The sequence below is a fragment of the Daphnia pulex genome, chromosome 7 (assembly GCF_021134715.1).
Source record: "Daphnia pulex isolate KAP4 chromosome 7, ASM2113471v1".
Lineage (NCBI taxonomy): Eukaryota > Metazoa > Arthropoda > Branchiopoda > Diplostraca > Daphniidae > Daphnia > Daphnia pulex.
The window spans coordinates 4,838,940-4,855,843 of record NC_060023.1 but is presented as its reverse complement, the minus strand read 5'-3'; the positions used below and the strand labels follow the sequence as shown (position 1 = coordinate 4,855,843).

The window sequence follows — 16,904 nt, the reverse complement described above, 5'->3', positions numbered from 1 at the left end:
ACGGATAATGGTTACTAATCTGTAAGTTAAAAAATCGTGCTGATGGGAGATTAAAGACAGTTGACCGATAAAATCAATCAATTAAATTTAAAATTGCTAGCTGTCAGATAAAAGTGCAGTTAAACCTGTTTGATGAAAGGGAACATGAATTACTTTTAAAGTTAATTTGCACGGACTTTGGTTGGTGGAGTCGTAGAAATTTTGTTTTTCTGTAATTAGGAAGTCAACTATTTTAATTGAAGTGTTCGTTTCCACAGATGGAACTCAATGTGCGTGCAGCTGGAAAATCTTGACACTGTATCCTTCATATGATTGAGTCAGGTTTCACTTAATCAGATTCTTGCTGAATCAAAAAAAGTTTCAAAAATGTATAGGGTCAACGAGTTCGTTTCCCAAAACTTGTTTGAAAAAAATTCAAAGCTATTCTTTCACTTTGATTTATTTCTTTATTTTTGAAATGAAATAATCAACCACCTTTCGTTACATGATGTATGCGAGAAAGTCCCATTTTGGTAATATTCCGACCTCCATTTTTGGTGTGCTACTGCTTGGTAGAATTTTGATATGGTATTCAATCAAAAGAAAAAAGTGTGGTTTTGTATCGTTTGTGGGGTAATAATCCTTATTTTTGTTAAAAGCAGAGCTCTTCATTATGTCAAATGTTGACTGAAATTGTTTTCTTTTTTTTTGTTTTTTCTTCAGATGCAAACGGTAGTGAAATCAATCCACCTACCTCCCTGACTGCGGATGTCTGACGGAGGACGGGCGAAACCTCAACGAAAGTGAGTGACACACTGGCTGGCTACCACCAGTAACAAGGTCAGTGACAAACCAAATCGGAAATTCGACTTGGTGGTTAAGAATCGTGATCGATTGGAGTTAGCATCAGGAAAACAAATGGTCTTTTATTTTCAAATGGCCATTCTGATTTTAATTTATTTATTTTTTAATATTTTTCTCATGTCCATCTTTTATTTTTCAATTATCAAAAGCCGGAAACCTCCTCACTTTTATTTGTTGTAAGACTTGACGAGCAGAGCAACAACTTCCACAGACTGTACCAAGTGTACACTCCCATATTGAGAGCTGCTGAATCGCGTGCGAAGTTGGAGGAGACGGGTGACTGTTAAAATATTCCCAACCATGTTAGGTTATCTTGAGCGGGAACTGATTCCAGTGAATGCAGAATCTGATGATTGTAGAGTGCAGGTAATTAGGTTGAATTCAGGTTTTCTGAAAGCTGAATTGATTAGAACCCCCCCCCCCTCCAAAAAAAACAAGATATTTTTGAGGGTCAACGAATTCAATTCCGCGCTGATATACCAATAAAGGTTATTCCATTTTGCGATTTTTCCAACTTCCTTGTTTCAAATTAATCTTCATTGTTTTTCGTATAGCCTAAGGTCTGAGACATCATCCATAATTAATAAAGTGATTGTCGTTTAACTCGTTCTCTAATGAAAAGTATTGTTTTTTAAAAGTAGGCCGTGCAAAAAGCGATTCAGATTTGAGCAAACTGATTATATTTATATTATCAATTTGTCATTAAATTCGTTAAATCATTCCGGTCATTGCAGTTTTTCCTCATTTTCCGTTAGTGAAATTTACACTTTATAGCGTAGCCTATACGTTCTCGTCGTATCCTCCAAATAAGGTCCGTTTTGCTTTTCTCCAAATAGGAGAAAGAACCGGTTCACTTTCGTTCACTTTCAAACATCGTCTCGATGCATTTGACGGCATATTTATCGGGGCTTCTTTGAGCCAATTGTTTCTTTCACTTTTTCTATTAAACTACTTGTTTTGGATTAAAACTGACATTTTCGTTAGTTGGAGCGCATATCCGATTTGTGAGAGGCTAAATGTTCGTTTATTCTGACAATATTTTGCAGAACCCATGCCATCAGTCGTCAACATCTGTATAACATAGATGAGGTTAATTTTCACCTTGAAAAACAAACATACATTTTTTGTTTCAGTAGTCTGCTCTACTTTTCCTGTGTCCTTGTGTACATTCATGTGAAGGTGAATGTATTCACGAGGACGCTCAGTCTTCCTCCTCCAACCTGAAATCACATCGCCAACCAATGGAATCGTTCGTCCAGTTTTACCTTGACGTCTATGCAAAGGTGCTCGACCGACCACTTTTGATTTTACTTTGATTTATCAAGTTGATTGTCCCACTTGTTCGTGAAGAAATTGGCATGGCGAAATTTATTCGATGCGCTTCTTTCATGCTCCTGAATTTCAACCAAAAAATGCAGCAGTCAAATCAAACCAGTTAGCTTTCCCTCATTATGGTGATATTTTTGAGACACTGTATTTGGACTTTTAAAAAATTGAAATCAGCTTCATTTTTCTTTCTTTGCTCTTATTTTGTGCTCAGAATTTCGATGGGTATTATATTCTCCCCCCTCAAGAATTGAGCCTCTAAAACCTGATACCAAATATTAATTCTGGGATGATATTAAATTAGTTAATTAATAGGGGCTTATCAATATTGTTTAGTTTGTTAAGCAATTCACATGGAAATCAATTAATCAAGCTATGTGTTTTGATTGGAAACTGAAAATTTTCGTGCTTTAACTTTTTTCTACAGAAACTGCAAATAAAATGTTTCTCTCTTTTGATTTGTCGCAGGATTTTCACTGGCCCACCATCACATTCCAGGCATTGTTCACATTCCAGTCATTGCAGATCACGTGATCGCCCCATCATCCCCATGTAACTGTTCCAAACTTCCACCTCTTTTTTAATACTTGTTGAGTTTCGTTTGGTTTAGCGTAGGCCTTGCCGCCTTCCCCTTCCCCCTTTTATGGTTACAGTTTACTGAAAGTTGCATATATTATTTTATGTGTGACCGTGAAGATGCGTGTTTAAGTTGGCTCCTATTCTTATTTTTTGCCAAATGGACGTGGAAACATTTTATTTGATTGATATGATGGCCTTGTACTCATGAACGCCCATGAACTGTCCACACCCAATTTTTAAAATACGGTAGTATATTATTGCTTTTGAACTTGCAGGTTCTTTCAAGGGACTGCCCAAGTTGTGCTTACAAACATCTTTAGTAGTAGAATCAGCAAATTTGGCTGTATTTTTATTGATCGGAGCTGGTTCTCATAATCTGATGATCGTATGTCTGTCACAACGTCTCGCCAACTTTATTATTTATTGTCAGTATAGACAAAACACCTCATTGCCGATTTGGATGTCGTGTTGAAATTCCCGAAATCTTATCAAGTTGCTGAATCAGCAAACAAGTGAATGCTAATGTAAAAGTGATGTATAACTCGATGTTATAAGTTTTATAACTTGATTATTAGAAAATGAAAATAAAAGTAGAAATTTCTTTTTATTGATAGAAGATTAACGGATAATGGTTACTAATCCGTAAGTTAAAAAATCGTGCTGATTGGAGGTTAAGGACGAAGCATCGCAGCTCTAGTTGGAGGAAAGCAAGAAACAATTGAACACAGTTGACCGAAATCAATCAAATTCAAAATTGCTAGCTATCAGATAAATTGTAGTCAAAATCTGTCTGTTTAAAGGGAACATTAATTACTTTCAGTTAATCTAGATTTTTTTGTATGGTATATACTTAAAAGAAAGAAATGCGGTTTTCAGAACCGAACTTCTTCACATATTGATTGAATTTATTTTTTTTCCATTTCGGACGCGTAGGACATAAATGGCACCACCTACCTCCTTGACTTCGGATGAAAAACTGTTGGAAATCTGGGGACTGACAGAGAATTGACAAACCTCAACGAAAGTGCATACCACCAATTGCAACCGCCACCAATAGAATCAAGGTTAGTGCGCGAACCCCACCTTGACGACGACTTCAATTAGATGATTTTTCTTCTGTTCAACTTTCAGTTATTAGTTGACAAACCTCACCCTTTTTTTATTTGAATGTAAGCGACGATGGAAAGCATAGTAGATAAGGGGATTGTGGGCAAAAGTTTATACCTCGTTTACAAATGGGGGGAGTGGCATCTTGTGTATTTGAGTAATGTATTTTGAAGGTGGCTTTATTTTTCTTATTATAGAAAGCAAGTGAAGAAGCGGAATTATTTGCAATGTAATTTACAAAGCCTCATTTCCGAATTATTATAGTAGTAGAGTACAAAACCCTTAAAAGAGGTTTTTAGAGTCAACGTATTCAATATCGCGCTGATCAACGGATCAACCCATCAAGGTTATTCATGTAACTTCGCTTAGTCACTCCACCGTCCACCAAATTTCAAAGTTTTTTTAAAATTCAAATTATGTCTATTGCAGTCCTTCCATTGTTTTTCGTTTTTCTGGTTGCTTAGAGTATCGGACATTGTCCATTAGTTTCAAAGAAATTATCCTTTAGTTCATTTTCTAATGAAAAGTATTGTTTTAAAGTGGACCGTGCATAAAGCGATTCAGATTTGAATATTAAAGTTTTGAATGATTAAGTAATTTAACGTTAAATTCGTTTCTTCCGCAATGTTCATCATTACTGCAATTTAAACTTTATGACGCAGCCTACGCGAGAGATATCGTGACGTTTTTGAAAAGATGCTCGAACGACAGGAACTTTTTTTTTTGTTTTGTTTTTTTATTTTTCAACTTTATTGTCACGTTAGTTCGTAAATAAATTGACAAGGCGGAATTTATTCGGTGAGTTCCTTTTATGCTCAATTTTAGCAAGTTCAATCAGTCAACAAAACTGGTTAGCTTTGCCTAATATCATTCCGTTAATTTATTCTTGAGATATCATATTTGGACTTTTGAAAACTGAATTCAGCTTTATCTTGCTCTCTGATTATGTTCTTAGAATTGTAATGGATTTTCTCCCATTAAAAATTGAGTATGGGAAACCTGATACCAAATACCTATCCTGGGTTGTCATATGCCGATGCACCACTCCTGTCGTTGTGGCGTTAGCGCCAACAAATATTACATTGATTTTTAAAAACATATCACATGGAATGAAAACTTTGCATTTTTAATGGAGACTGAAAAATGTAGTGTTATAAAATAAGCTAAGAAACTGCAACTGATTTTAATTTTATGTTTATATAATTTGTCGCAGGATTTCACTGGCCCGCCACTCATCAAATTCCAGTCTACGCACATCATCAACGAGTAAGTGTACCACCTTTTTATGATTATTGAGCCTGAGTTGGGTTAGCGTAAGCCTTGCCCCATTTCAATGATCGTTTCAAGATGGTTTGAATTGTACCGAACTTTGATTTCGCCTGAGTATTTTGAATCCCTATGCTCAAACTTCGCGTTTATTCTTCATCATTTCATCTTTTGAGCTTCTTTACGAGAATTCTCTACGGCAGTTTGTTTTTGCCTAATTTTGAATGGAAGGAGGGGGTTAAGTACGCTGTTGTGCCATCATATTGATTAACGAGTTGATTGGCGACAGTAGGAGTGGACATGAAATTCAATATCGACTGGTGAGTCGGGTTACTGTCCATTGACAACAAATTACCATCGTGTAAAAGCGAGAGAGCAAAGTTTATGTAGGGTCCACTGGACTTTTACCTTTTGAATGTCCTCTGGGTGACGATTTTTGTGGTTATAGTTGCTTTATTTTCCTGGTTTCGCTTTTTAAGCGACGTAAAAAAAGAGTTTATCCCTGAGATGTTTAGTTCACTAAATAACGGAAGGTTTAGAGGTCTTTATAGCAGCATAGGCTCCTCCTCCATCGGTCGACCTGAAAGGCTTTATTGGGATTTTTTTTTCAACCAATAGGAATCGTAGAAAATGAAAATGGTCAGTAATGACGAATTAATCATATTTCCAAGCTAAAACTGGTAGATTTTCATTATGGCAAATGTAACTAACGATGGTTCGCATCGTTTTTTAACATGAAACCCATGTGACATTGTTATCTTTTATTTGCATTTTAAAAAGTAAACGTCGGCCATTTTGAATTTGTTTTCAGCATTTCAACATTTAAAACATAGATGGCACCACTTGTTAAGTAAACAATAGTTAATAGACTAGACTGATCCTACACTTTATCACGACTTTTTCAACTAAACTTAAACTAACTTTAAATCCCGAAGGTGCCCAAGGGGCTTTATATCTATTAAATACAGTTTTAAATGGCGATTGTTGAAAACACTCAACAGACAATTATAATCACTTCCGCAGTAATGGTTTCAAATCCAATTGGCGATTTTCATAATTTCAGCGATGATCTGTAATAAATCAGTAACAATCCTTTGCTCAATATGTTTATTCCCAATTCAACCTTTTACACAACCTCCGTCACCAAGAGTAAAATAAAAGTGCCAAGAATGAATACGCTACTATAGCTAGGCCGATAAGTTCTCAGACAGAATTTTTTGAAGTTGTTTTGCAGAATTCACGGGTTCTTCCTTTAATTGTTTCAACTTATTGAAAATCTTCCTCGAGCAGCTGACCAACAAAATTGGTATAATGATTCTCGTTATCATGAATTGCTCCCTCCAACAACATTAGTCTAACTTGATCTCCTTTAGCAAGATGCAAATTAGATTATTTCAAATTTTCAGTTATTCTTCGTTTGTAAATGAAAAAAATCACCTTTCAGCTTATTCAATTTCTTTTTAACATTTTCGACCTCGGAATGTGTGTGAACCAAATCGGCTTTCGTAGCTGAAAATAGATTTTCACGTAATTTATCCGAATTTTCATTAGAAACTATTTTGTTTTGTCGTAACTTACTTTTCAGATCCCTCAGGCATGTTGTTAGCAGTACGACATGAGATCCTAGCGTGTTTTGCATACTGTGATCGTTGTAATTAGTGAATAGCTGCTGCTAATTTCCTGCTTTTTCATCGGCCGAGACTTTCTACGTAGGCAGGTCCAGTTGGGTGTTGTAATGGTAGTAAAAGTATGGGTTGGTCCAGCTTGTCGGTTGCTGTGCATTGGCCATTAAAATGTAGGCCGCCAAGGAGACAAAGACCGTGGCAATCTAGACATGATTCAGCAAGTAGCGCAAACAACAGAAATCAAGGATTGTACGATTACGTTTTAGCCTTTTGCGATATAATTAGCCTCAGAGTAAATGAAGTAATAGAATTTTGAATTACCGAGTGCTACATGGGGGCGATGCTTGGAGGATTGGATTGGAGAATTAGCGATGACTGCTTGAAAATCGAAGTGACAGCCAACACTTTATATAGTGCGGATTTTTGTTTCGTTGTAAGATTGCGCACAAGTTATTTCGCTGTTGGTATGGAAAATTAAAAATCAGCTGAAAGTCCATTTACCCAATCAAAGTCCTCCACCTATTCAAGGTCGTGTGATACGTATATTATTTTTAGGTGACCGTGAAGATGCGTGTTTAAGTCGACATCCCTGTCGTTTTTGCCGAAATAAAGGTATTGGAAAATGTTTGATTGAACTGATGACCTTGCGCGTTCACCAATTTATCTTGTCCGCACCTTTTTTAAAAGTAGGAAATTGACGACGATTAATTTTTTTTTTAAATTCAATTTGCTCAGTCCTTTTTAAAGTAATACGCTCATCAGTAAATGTTTAGTCGCTGGAAACTTTTTTTGCTGTTTTTATTGGATAGGATTTTCGTAGATTAATTGTCGAATTTTTATGTAACTTATCATGTGTAGTCAATCTTGATTCTTGACTAAGTTTACGTTATTTAACACTGTTGAAATTTACGAAAAATCATTTCTGCTCAATCGAGCAGTTGAGCGTAAATAAAGACGAGATGAAAAATCATTTCTTTTTCGGTTCCGTGGTAGTTGGTTGGTTTGAATTTTCTTCTTTCTGACACATTTTAGTTTATGTGAGAGGTGTGGTTGTTTTAAATGGATGGTAATTAAATTGCTAAATATGGGATATGATGGCCGGATATCAGTTGGTTCTATCAGACTTGGATATTAGCATCAGGTGTTTTTCGCATGGACTGATGGTCGTTTGGTACGTGTGGATCAAATAAGGAGATATCGTTCTTTCTTTTTCGGGAATACAACAAGTTGGTTGAACGTGCAGTTCTATAGAGAGAACTTTCATTTCCATAAAAGCTTAGGCTTATTCCTAACACCTTTTGATTTGATATTATTTCAGCTCTATCGTATATCTATTAGCATTATTCCAAAATTGAAATTCTGGAGAATTTTCCGACTTCCTTTTTTAGTTCACTACAATTGACTAGTTTGTTGCGAATCTTTATATGGCACAGTAGCTCAAGGTACTGAATAATCGAGAAAGTGAAACACAAGATAATAAGGGAAAATGTCTCTTTTGTTCAATATAGACGTATTTTCTTAAACAATGAGTCAAACTTTTTTAGTTTCTTCTCCGCAATTTTTGTTTTTATTAAATAAAACGAACTGTTACACTGTTAGGCTATGTGCGTGGCGTGCCATGTACTAATAAAAGTCGTAATCGGTCGTAATTAGTTATTCAAAATAATGTTTTGGAATGTCTTTTTCTCGGACTTATATGGCACACAGAACACAGGACTTATACGGGAACCACATCAGAAGAAAATAAAACCATCGCACATGTAGTGGGAAAATCCAAAAGTCCTCGCCCTACAACCATTTCGGTTAATCTGATGAGGAACTAGTCTCTCTGAGTAGACAGGACCGAATGTGTGATCACGAACATATGATCATTTATTTCGTGTTTCGTGGTTATCGACAGCTACTGATTGCTGACTTTAGTTAGCCCAAAGATGTCAACGGTCATCGAGTACTATTCCTAAAACTGGCTGATAAGCTAGTCTCGTATTTCTCTGTCAAGTTTCTTGTTTACTTTAATTTTTTCTTAGTTACACTTTTGAAAGGTAAAATTTTGCATGCTCAGCGCAATATTTTCAGTGCGGCACAAAATGCTACTTTACATTGTTACTTATCGCAAATTGACCAAATTTTAACGAAGTTCAAATTAGCGGATTGCATTGTCCGTCGGCTGTCCTCTGTTGGCGTAGGGTCTCAATGTGGCGTCAAAACTGGTTCGAACGTGTTGGAGCCTTTCTTTTTTGCCGTTCAATTTTGAACATTACAAACTTAGTGCACCGGGCTTGACTGGAGACTTGTCGTTTTTTGTGTGTTATTCCATACACGGTCCACTTGAGCTTAACTGGACGAGATATTACCTACTCATTGGTTTGTTAACACTGAAATATAGTCAGATTCAGCTCTGTTTCAAAGTCGATTTGTCCTTATGCTTTGATTTTCTGAGCCAGTTGCTTATCTTATCTATTGAAAGTGACTAGCATAATAGGCCTACAGTACATGTCTTGCTACCGTGACATTCGGTTGTTTTCACATAATCTGACGGTAAGCTGTAATTTATATAAAGACAAGTTTTATTGTTCTATTGACAAGATTTCCGGGTCTCATGAAATAACTAAATAAGTCAATTTGATCCCACGAGGTTGTTTTCCAATTTTCGCTTTTTTGATCGAATTTGAACCTGGGTTGTTTTTTCTATGGTAAAATTAGACCAAAGTCGAAAATAAGAGCGTCTTATAACTGTTTGTTTGTCATCAACTCGTGAATACCAATTCGATTATATTTGTTTGAGTGTTATCGCTGACTCTTAACGAAACCAAAACCACCATATATTGGTTGAGATTATGATCCTTATTTTTTTGTTAAAAGCAGAGCCCTTCATATTTCTGACACATGTTGATTGAATCTCTGTTTTGTTTCTCCTTCAAATGCGTATAGGACAGGGACGTCACCAACTACCTCCTTGACTTCGGATGAACAACTGTGGGACCACTGTGGGGACTGACAGTGACAAAGGATGGGCAAGCCTCTCCCAACAAGAGTGCATACCAACGGCTACCGTTACCGCTAGAATCAAGGTTAGTGCGCAACCTTGATGACGACTTCAATTAACTGAATTTTATTGTGCTCAACTTTCAGTTATTAGTTGATATTAACCTCACCCTTTTTTCTATTTTAGTGCACGTTAAACTGAGATCGTAGACACTGAGGGGATTATAGGCAAAAGTTAAGAATTCGTTTACAAATGGGCGGAGGTGGCGACTTCTGTAAATGTAGATAAGTTATTAATTGATTATATTAGACAAGCAAACAGGTGGAATTATAATAACGTTAACGTTCCTTTCCATGTCTGCTGGTGTTTTTACACCCGATTTCGTAGCTTTTGGTGAGATATCGAGGCATTGCAAAATGGGTCGTCTTTAAAAATCAAATTCGGTTCTTGCTTTGATCGGTAAAAACTTAATGAGTGATGTCTTCCACCTTTTGATTGCTTGTCGCCTCATCGGCAGAGGTCTTCTGCAAGCTAGTCTCGTAATTCACTAACAAATTTTTTGTTTACAAAGTTATTCTCATTGGAAAGTCAAATTAAATCTTCAGAGAAGAAAGACTAACGTTGATCAAGTAATTTTTCACTTATAAATTAAAGTGTAAAGGTTACAGAAATTTGAATCCATTTCTTGTTAACTGTATTTGTATTAATTTTTATCTTCCCAAAAGTCCCTAACAAATTGCTCTCTTGTGAATGTGTTCTGTAGAATTTTTTATAAATTTGTTTTTCTTTCAGTCATTAAATCTTGATACGAGAGACACCAGACGCGCTTGGAACATTAAACTGTTGACATTAGACAGTCGTTATTCATTCACGCAGAATACAGATAGCATTCACGGTCTGTTTGATTGTCGCTGCCGATCGCTTCTGGAACGTTGTTTCTGAGCCACGCAAAGAAGAAAACTGGGAAAGGGGCGTTACAAATCTGATTTTTGAGGAGATTTGACATGCGTGCAAAGATGCGTACCGTATTCAAAACTTACGATTTGACCATATTTTATTACCCCTTCTTTAAAAAAATCTTGCTTGTTTTGTATTCGGTTTGCAAAAGGGCCTAAAATAAAGAAAACAACTGTTCGCTCACGGCTTCCATAAAAAGCTGTGCACCACTTACGGTTTAAAAAATTATTTATGTTATAATGTGCACGACTGCACATTCTTCTGTATTGGAAAGACTTTGAGTTATTTTTGAACTAATATATTTTTTCTTTTGAAATTTGAATCTTACACCATGTCAAGTTTAATTATTATTTTACCTACTACTTTAAATTAGTAAATAGAATTTTATAACGGTTGCTTGGCCGAGCGGTCTAGGGCACAGGTTTAAGGCACCTGTCACTTCGGAGGCGCGAGTTCGAATCTCGCCGTTGCCGTTTATGTAATTTTGGAGGTATGGTACCTAATATTGTTACGATACCATGAATCACAGAAAATATTTCTGTTTTGATTGCGTGGGCAATAGCTTAGATTGAGCCGAATCTTTAATCCATATATAATAAAAGAACAAGCTTTTGGGGGAGGAGCCTGTGCCTGTCACGAACCTTTCGGGGGAGGAGCCTGTGCCTGTCACGAACATTTGGGGGAGGAGCTTATTCATGTCACAATGCGAACACGCTGTGATTGGTCAGTCGCAAATCACCACCAGATGTCTGTAGCATCGCTGTGATGACGCAATCTTTGATGACCCAACCATGACGCACCGCATCACCACCAGATGTCTATAGCATCGCCGTGATGACGCAATCTTAAAGTAAGGTAGGGAATCTACTGACTGGGCAGATTTCCCACGATAAAATCTATTATGGGCAGATCGTGGTATTAGGCTACAGAAAAGCGAATAGAAAAAGTGTCCGACTTTACGCTACACTAAAGTTCCCCGGATTTGACCGGGGCTCAAGTTACTCGTATTCCTTTTAAAACAAATTCCAGACTGTTTAGCGAACCAACTAATGTTTTATTTCTGTTTCTATTTAAAAAGTGAGATACTGTATCTTTTCCCTAAAAAAATGTTCCCATATCCCCAATTTTAACATGCTCTTTCAATTCGGAAAAACAATGTCGCTATTTCGCAGTCTTAGCTTAGCGATGTGTCTTGAAAGTCTTGAAATGTAAGATTTTGGTCTTTCGCATCCCCTGAGAAAGTTATCCTTATGGTTTCTGATACCATTTAAGTAACGCTAGATACAGAATAGAATCATGGAGAGCGTCAAAATTCAGCTTAAGCTTTGCTTATGCGGCGTTGCCTGTCACACGAAATCGTTAATTGCGGAGTTTCAACAAATTGTTAAGTTGACACTTGACGAACTGCAAGTGTTGTTTACCAGCTTTCTAGATGTGATAAAAGAAAGGAATACCGATGGAGAAATGACCTTGTCTAAAGAGCAATTACAACGAACCCATTCCATCAGAACGACAGAGAAAGCAGCAATACACAGACTTTCGTATAACAGGCAACGTTGCATAAGCAAAGCTTAAGCTGAAATTTGACGCACTCATGGTAAACCAATTTTCTGACCAATTAGCCACTCCATTTGCGGAGACCTCCCATTAACTTTTTCGCTTTAACGATAGATGTCACTTCACAGGTTCTAAAGGAAAAATTTTCTTATCCTCTTCCTTTCTTTATTTTTCAAGATGGCAGCTAGTGCAACATGGTCTCCGCCGTGGAACCCGACCCTTCGGTGGGAGTGCGTGCCAGCTTTTTTCCCTATCTCTAGCGTTGTAACGCCGAACCATCGGTGCCACCGAACCATCGGTGCCACCGACCCTATGGTGCCGCCCAGCGGCAATAGGAGTGAAACAGGTTTGTTGTTAAAAATTTGACAGCTTAACTTGTAGTCAACGATTTGATTCTCACAGAGCTAAAGTTATTAATTATTGTCGTGGAAAGAATTTAAATTTCTACTCTTAATCTTGTTTAATTTCTAGTCCTACAACTTTTCTTTTGTTTAGGAAACACTGATAAAGTTAATTTCGTCAGCACACCCAGTGACCCAGAAGGAAGAGATTTTTTTAACCATTATTTGGATATCAAAACAACAATCTACCTCCAGTAGACTAAAGCCTGACTACTAGAGGAAGTTGATAACAAGAATCATGGAAGGGGCTGCACAGAAATTTGTCTTCTAGACTTCTGCACCAAGTTCATTGGGAATCAGATAACACCCTGCTCAAAGAGTATGTTAAAAAGAAGAACTTATCCAGTCTGTCATCTGTGTTGGTAATTTAGTAACTAATTTATCTGTGGCATACTTCTGTAACCTGATTCCTCCCCTCAGGCTGAAAAGAATGAATGTAGGTTGTTCAATCTGCAATGCGACAAGTCATTGAAGATTGTTCGAATCCAGATAGTGACCGAGTCAGAACTGGTTTATATCCTTAATACATTCACATTGCAAAAGATATTGAAATTGCGCTTCATTTGGAGTTATCGCTGCAAAGTCTTCTACTATTTTTATTCCACGCTCGGCACAGTCGTTAACTACTTCAAGATTTAAACAAAAGTCTCTAACTGTCCTATAGTCCGTCATCTGATTCCAATATTTGCTTGGGAGTTGCATCCAGTCTTGAAGGTTAAGCCCAATTAATGAAAATAAAAGCCAAGAGCAACGACCAATGAGATCGAGCAGCATAGGGGGAGTATTTGTTTCAATTTTCGGAAATGTAGGCTTCCCAATTTCAAAATGAGATGAACGTGGAGTACTAAACAATTTTTTAGCAATTAATTCCCGAGTAAAAGTTCCAAGTTGTTCATTGAATAAAGAGAGGACAACCAACTCTTCAGTCAAATAGCAACAATGACGGGTAACGGATAGTATCACAGCGTTTGCAATGGTTTCATTTTGTTCACGAAAAAACATCATTTTACCAATAAGTTGTAGATCATCAGTCGGAGAAAATACGGAAATGCAAGATCGCAGAAAAAGTCGCGCATAAAAAAGACTTATGAAAACCGCCATCTGATTAATTTCTCATCTCTCTTCTACTGTTAAATCAATTCTCTCCGATATGAGTTCCATTTTCAACAGATAAATTGCCTTACTCATGAATCGAGCATGATGGATCGCACTTGGTTTTCGTAGATAAAAATTGCGATGTGGAAGAGATCCTCCGAGGTAAAGCAGAGTAAGTTCTATCAGCTCTCTTTAATCCCCTCTGGGAAACGTATCTTTAAATGGGCAATCCTGGGCCCATTTCCTAACTGAATGAGCTTGGTGCCGGAGATCACAAATATTTTCTGTAGGCCATTCGAAGAGAGTCAAGTTGTTGGTGTCACGATCCATATTGCCCCAGTTAGCTTGAATTTTCTTGATCAACACTTCCTCTGGGCAAGTTCTTTGTCCTCTTAATGACTGCCAAGCGTGTTTGATATGGATCTCGTAGGAATGATGACGGCAAGCGCACCATAGTAGAGGCCTTTAAAGTTCGATCTCCATTAAAGAACAGCACCCCAGTCTAATACCGGAATTACTTGATGTCGTATCAAAGCCCATTCCAACCACCATTTCTTTAACTTTCCATTCGTCAAGCATTTCAAGTGTGGCGATCATTTGTGTCTGACCCGTAGAGTTCTCAACTGGAGGAGTGCCTAGCATTTTAGAGCTTCAATAATGCAAATTATTAGAATGTTTCTCATCATTTTATGGACTTTGAGATATCGCCTACCCTGTTTTGCATCCGCTTACGATTACTGCTATTCTCTCTTGTTTCTGGCCATCATTCAAACTAAACAGCTTCGTGTCCCAGTAAACAATAAGATTTTTTTGATTGTTCTTTAACCAATCGGAAATAAATATTTTGTTGAATAAATAAAGATAAATGATAAATTATTTAGTCATACCATTTTTAATGGTTGCTGAAAGTTCAATTCGAGTTGCTAATCTTTTCCTCCAAATAGATAAATGTGATAAGGAGAAATCAGATAGTTTGCCGCCTGCTCTACCAACAAAGTCCGCAGAAATCAAAATATGGCTTCGAACAGAAAGACCAATTCTGTCAGCGCACTGTGCAGATCCTGTGATGAGTTCGGATGGTGATTTTCTTAGAGTTACTACTTCTGATGTTTTACGTCGATTGCAACTTGGCAGACTAAAAGCATCATCTTCACTTGCCGATTTGTTCATTTCATCATCGGTGCTGTCTTCCAATTCCACTATAATCTCTCCACCACTCAATTGTTTATGAGATCTTTGGGCTCGTTCGTTTAATAGTTGCGTTTGATATTCTCTATTTTTCTCTTGAATAATAGCAGCCGCATCTGGTAAAACGATACCTCCTAGATGAAGCTTTCGACTCTTTCGTTGGTCACGCAAAAACTCCCAGTCCTCTTTCCATGATGGTAGCCGAAATAAAAGCATTGTTTCATACACATTGACAACTGATAAATCACAAAGACTATCAAGTTTTTTCTTAAATGAATGAATTTTAGCTTCTATCAGTTTTGTAGGATTTTTAACATCAGACTTATTTAGTTTTTTCATGGATTCCCATTGTTTATGAAAGTCAACAAGCAGATCCAACACTTTCCTCTTTTCTTTGATAGGAATGCAAGTCTTTGACCACGAGTTTTCAAGTTCACTATGCACTATTTTAAACAGGTTTCTCACTGATTCACTTTGATTTTCATTACGCAAGTACAAGTAACGAGAAATAACACACCGATACGTTGGAAATTGAGTACTTTCTGACAAACATTTTTCTTTTGTGGATCCAACCAACCAGTCAATTTTTCTGCGACTCATTTTTAGACACAATAGCAAGTGAAAACTGAAAGTGAAGTGACCAACTGACATATCTCTAAATGATTCCGGCGTTGCATTATTATCTTAAACAATTACTAATTATTTACGTGCTAAATCGAATATTTCACGTAGTGGTAAATCATTTTTATGAAACAGCGACCCCTACATTATCTTTGAAATTTATAATTTTTGGACCAAATATAGGTTTTGGTATAGGGATTGACATATCCCAGCCCCATGACTTAAAAAATAATTCTTGATGTCAATAAAAAATAAAATAATTAAAAAATATAGCTTTTGGGGGTTTTATTAAAACAGCAACCCCTAAAAATAAAAATAAAATTTGATTTTTTTTTAAATTTTCGAACATTTCTACAATAATCCCACATTCATTATCAAAAATAATGCGGGAATGGGACACCTTAGTGGCACACAGCACAACCTGCCAGGACGGGTTAGCTCCGAATGCAATCACGACCTTGTGGCAGACCCTTCTTTCACGCCCAGACGACTGCTGCTATACGTAGTGTTTAGTGATGGATACAATCAGCCGTGGGAAAAAGATATGAGAAGCCACACAAAGAGACCAAAATCTCGAAATAATAAAATAAGAGAAAACGTTTGGCGAATAAAAAAAATCAAAAGAAATGTGATGATTCACAATAGTCTAAGTAACAAAACAACGAGGAGATTCTTGCAATGCAGTTTATTAACAGATGTGTTGGAATACAATGCCGGGTACGACTCTGCTGGATGAACAGAGCGTCGGGCTTTTATAAGCGGTTGTCAAGGTTGTTGGGATTGCACCATCACTGCAGAGTGTGGCGCAATCCCGGATGTAGTTGCATAGGCAACAGGTGAGATGGTGCAATAGAGAAAGCCATCAAGGTACTGCGTAGTACAGCGACCTTGAGGTACGGCGTAGTAGATTGACCTTGGGATACTGCGTAGTAGATTGCTCTATACTACAAGCAGTAGGCCAGGTCTTCACACAAGTCATTACACTCCTCCCCCTTCCGCAGAAGTTTGGTCGGGGAAGGAAACCATTTTTGTTTCGAGTAGTTCGGTGGTAAGTTTCAATACATGCAAGAGAAAATTTTTTGTATGCTGCTAATACTACTTTTAAGTGTATATATGTATGATCAAATTGAATACATTGGGAAACATAATACCATCACCTATTGATAAATGTGAAATAACGCAATAACAAAACATTGCATAATAATGTGAATAGCTAAAATATAAGTATAAAAATAGAAGCATAGTACAGGAATAACATAAGAACTACAATGCGGTATATAATGAAATGTCGATAAGTAATGTAATGGAACGCTTCACGAACCGTAAGTATTAAAAAAAAATTAATTGAATAGT

General features: G+C 36.9%; 2 long non-coding RNA genes across 2 annotated transcripts; one reads left to right on the top strand and one right to left on the bottom strand.

Annotated features, from left to right (window-relative positions):
* Nucleotides 1-6,559: 6,559 nt before the first annotated feature.
* On the bottom strand, nt 6,560-7,329 carry LOC124197787. The gene is made up of 3 exons (XR_006876342.1): nt 7,068-7,329; nt 6,700-6,949; nt 6,560-6,630 (listed from the first exon to the last, which is right to left on the bottom strand). It is a non-coding gene; the product is annotated as an uncharacterized LOC124197787 (long non-coding RNA).
* Nucleotides 7,330-12,533: 5,204 nt separating this feature from the next.
* On the top strand, nt 12,534-13,309 carry LOC124197627. The gene is made up of 3 exons (XR_006876283.1): nt 12,534-12,592; nt 12,742-13,009; nt 13,068-13,309. It is a non-coding gene; the product is annotated as an uncharacterized LOC124197627 (long non-coding RNA).
* Nucleotides 13,310-16,904: the final 3,595 nt, after the last annotated feature.